The following is a 4,709-nucleotide window of genomic DNA, read 5'->3' on the forward strand; positions in this document are numbered from 1 at the left end:
TTTTGGACATCAAAACCTTGGTCATTGTGGTGATTGTATGGATTTTGATTTTGGTAACCTTGGTTTTGATTGTAAAAGGGTCTTTGATTTTGATTTCTCATGGGTGGTGGAGTGTATGTTGTTTGAGGGTTTTGGACATTTTGGCTTTTGTATGAAAGATTTGGATGGAACTTGGTGTTTTCATTGTAAAAATTTGAATAAGGGGTACCACTTTTGTAAGCTTGGAAAGCATTAACTTGTTCGGTTGTTCCCCTACACTCACTTGAGTCATGACCCAAGGTTCCACAATTCTCACATATCCCGCTTGGGATTGATGAGGATGCCGTCATGGCATTGACATGATGCTTTGATGATTTTGAGCTTTCCTCAAGTCTAGCCATAGCTTGTTCAAACTTCAAGTTGATTGTGTCAATGTGAGCACTAAGTTGAGCACCCAATTGAGTAACGGTGTCCACTTCATACTTTCCTCCTCTAGTAGCCTTGCGAGGCCTACTATATTGTGAATTATGGACCGCCATTTCCTCAATCTTGTTCCATGTTTGATTGTCATCAACTTCGGTGAACATTCCATTTGATCCCATATTGAGAATGTTCCTAGAATCTTCATATAAACCATTCCAAAATTGTTGCACTAAAAACCATTCGCTAAGTCCATGGTGAGGACATGAGCGACAAATACCTTTGAACCGCTCCCAAGCTTCATACAAAGATTCTTCATCCCTTTGCTTAAAACCCGTAATTTGAGCTCTTAGCATATTGGTCTTTTCCGGTGGGTAGAATTTTTGGTAGAAAGCTGGAGCTAGCTTCTTCCAAGAATCTATTCCAAGGGTGGCCTTATCGAGGCCCTTCAACCATTGCTTTGCGGTGCCGATTAACGAAAAAAGGAAATAAGACCCATCTTATTTGGTCTTGAGTCACGCCCGTTTGAGAGATAGCTTCACAATAATCGCAAAAGGTTTCCATATGAGAATGAGGGTCCTCACTAGGCATTCCCCCGAATTGGCTCCTCTCAACTAGTTGAATGAAGGCGGACTTGGCAATAAAGTTTCCGGTAAGATGTTGTGGGGTAGGAGTACCATTTGGTAAATCCTCCTCGGTGGGTATAGAGTGTGACGAGAATTTAGGCATTGTAGGTGGATTTTGTGTGGTATTGTTTAATGGGTTTTCTTCTCCTTCTATTGCGAAAGGATTGACAAACTCACTAGTGGGTTGAACAACTTCACCAACACCTCCCAAATTCCTCCTAACAAGTCTCCTATTATTCGTCAAGGTTCTTTCGATTTCACGGTCAAAAGGTAACAAATCTCTTTGTAACCTTCTAGACATGCAAAATATCAAACAACTCGAAAACAATTAGAACAAACCTTGAGGAGTTTTTACTTCCCCAAGGTGAAAAAGACACAACTAAAAACAATAAAAGAAATCTTAAATCAATTAAACACCTTCCCCGGCAACGGCGCCATTTTTGATCGGGTCCATTTCGTGTTCACAATTAAGCATATGTGGTCGTTGGTCAATGGTCGATACAAAACACAATTTATACTTCACAAACAACTCTACAATTAGTAAAGAGGCAAGTAAAGGTCGGATCCCAAGGGACGGGTATTGAAATGAAGATTCTATTGTAACTAGTGGTGTCTAGGGGTGTCACAAATTGGGTTGATGTAGAAGGTTACTAAACTAAAATAGCAATGAAAATAAAATAAGGGGTGTAAACAATTGATTAAAAGCACTAGGGTGTCATGGGTTCATAGGGGAATCATGGGATATGATCATACAAACATGTTCTCAAACTATAAGCAAGCAATTATTGTTGTGATGGATTGAGTTGGGTTATATCTTACAATCCTAGGAAAGTTTGGGTCCCGGAGCCGAATCTCTTGGATTGTACAACACCTACAAGTCGACTTAATCTTCCCTACTTAACACATGCATGGTCTAACAAGACTCGAGTTGGGTTATGTCTTACAAGTCAAGTTGAAAGGATAGAAGATGATAGTAAATGCAAGGATTCATAGGCTTAGCATTTCATCAAATATAACATGTGCATGTATTAAGATCAAAACAAGCAAGCAAATAAGATATGAAAGCATATTAATTTAAGCATGAATCATTCCCCATGTTGGTTTCCCCTAATCACCCATTAAACCCTAGCTAAGAGACTACTCACTCATTATCATATTGATCATGCTAGAAAGGTTGTCAATCATACTAACATAATGAAACATGATGAATAAATGAAAGTAATTAGCAATAATTAAAAAGGGATTAAGAGATTATACCTACTAATGATTCCAATAATAAAGCAAGAATAATAGAAGTACTTGAATCCTAGATTGAGAGGTTGTCAATCTCCCAATAATAACCCAAATAATCTTCAATTACCCAAAATAAAGTAAGAACAAGAGAGAGATTTAAAGAACTAAAACTTGGATTAAAACTTGATTAATATTTGATTACAATATTGAAGAGAGATTTGATTGATATTAACTACACTAATTATTGATAAGAAGAACATGCTCCTCTAATTAGACTAATGGGGTATTTATAGTGAAAATTAGGGAGGATGCATTAGGGTTAACTAAGGGCTAAACTAGTAATTACACTTTTAAGTTGAGCAAGGAGACTCCGGTATTCTCCGAGAGAAGGGCTTCTCTTATCGTTGCTAGAAGAGTGAAAACGTCTTTGTCCGCAATCCGTGCGGATGGGAGTCGGGACGGCCGGATCTGGTGAGAATCCGAGCGGATTCTTGGGCAAGACGCTCGGATTGGCGAGGGGAATCCGAGCGGATTCCTTTGCGGGGACGCTTCGGATTGGGCTTGGACGGACGGACGGATTGTGTACAATCCGTTCGGATTGTTTGTCAGCATCTTTTCTTCTTCTTTTCTTCCCTTTTCTTCATGAATTCCTTGGGGATTTCCTTGGGGACTCAAGGATCCTTTTCTCAACATTGCTCTTCTACTATGCTATGTACAAAGGCCTTCTAGTCTTGTCTCTCCTTAATGCTTGGTCATTGAATATGATCAATTTAGCCTTGTTTTGCCATGAAAATGCAAGATTCTTACTCCTTTCCTACCAAGGGATCAAAATCTCAAAGAATATGCAAAACAAAGAACTAAAGATAAGAAATGACCCAAATAGGCACTAAAAAGCATGAAAACAATGGTAATTCGGGGGCTAAATATGCGCCAATTATGGTCACATCAATTAGCTCACCTATTTTGAATAAACTTAAGAGATAGGACTTGGTTGAAGGACTACCTAAAATTAGGTTCGATCAAGAGAAGATGTGTGACACTTGTGCTCATTGCAAACATGTGAGATTATCGTTCAAACCTAATAGAGTGGTAAGCACGAATCAAGCCATGGAGTTGATACACATGGACTTGTGTGGTCCCATGAAGGTAAGCAATAGAGGAGGATCCAGGTACGTTTTTGTTCTCGTAGATGACTACTCAAGGTTTGTATGGCCTATCTTTCTCCACTCAAAAGATGAGACTTTTGATGAGTTTGTTTGTCTTATGAAACTAGTTCAAAATAAATATAAGACTAACCTTGTTTCTATTCGTACGGATCATGGCACCGAATTTGATAAACAAGCCTTTATAGAATATTGTAGAGTTAATGGTGTAGGACATAACTTTTATGCACCATGAACTCCTCAACAAAACGGTGTGGTTGAACGTATGAATAGAACACTAGAAGATATGGCTCGTACAATGCTTTTGTGTAGTGGTCTACCTCGTAATTTTTAGGCTGAAGCCATTAGTACTTCATGTTATATTCACAATCGTGCTATGATAAGACCTATCCTAAAGAAAACCCCTTATGAACTTCTAAGAGGTCGTAAACCTAATATCTCTCATCTTCGTTGTTTTGGGAGTAAGTGTTTTGTTCATAACAATGGTAAAAATAGGTTAAGTAAGTTCGACCCTAAAAGTGATGAGGCTATTTTTATAGGTTATTCGGATCATAGCAAGGCTTATAAGGTCTTCAATAAAAGAACACTTTGTATTGAAGAAAGTATTCATGTTATTTTTAAGGAAGATAACGTGTTTGATAAGCCCTTACAGGATGAGGAAGAAGACATGGATGAACCTGATTTTCGTGTTTCCATAAATGATCCTCCAGAATTGGAAAATAAGGACAATGAGATAGAAGGAATAAATGATGAGCTTGATCATTCTTCAAAAGACAAAAAGAAGAAAACTAAAGTTATAGTTGATGATACTATAACATTGTCTCAAGATAAGGATTCTCAATCCAATGTTATAGATGATGTTATTATAACATTGAATCCAAATCAAGGTGATGAGTCCAAAGTTATACCCGACTCTACTACAACACCTGGATTGGATTCAGGGGGAACGTCCTTAAATTCTGAGCCAAATGAAGTTGGATCAAGTTCAAATAATGAAGAAGCATTTACTTCAACAAAATGGAATTATAAGAGTTCACACCCTATGGAAAGTATACTTGGTAATATTAAAAAGGGTGTTCAAACGCGACGATCCTTAAACAGTTTCTGCTCTTTCTATTCATTTTTATCAACAATTGAACCAACAAATATTAAAGAAGCTCTTGCAGAATTAGATTGGATTATAGCTATGCAAGAAGAACTTCAACAATTCGAACGGAACAAAGTTCGGCACTTAATTCCAAGACCCAAGGATCGATCTGTAATTGGAACCAGATGGGTGTTTAGAAAT

The 4,709-nt window shown here is 37.8% G+C and overlaps 1 non-coding gene across 1 annotated transcript; it reads left to right on the forward strand.

Annotated features, from left to right (window-relative positions):
* Positions 1-648: 648 nt before the first annotated feature.
* On the forward strand, positions 649-755 carry LOC141626045 (small nucleolar RNA R71). Its single transcript, XR_012535776.1, has one exon. It is a non-coding gene; the product is annotated as a small nucleolar RNA R71 (small nucleolar RNA).
* The last annotated feature ends 3,954 nt before the right edge of the window (positions 756-4,709 follow it).

This window comes from Silene latifolia, chromosome X, assembly GCF_048544455.1.
Source record: "Silene latifolia isolate original U9 population chromosome X, ASM4854445v1, whole genome shotgun sequence".
NCBI lineage: Eukaryota > Viridiplantae > Streptophyta > Magnoliopsida > Caryophyllales > Caryophyllaceae > Silene > Silene latifolia.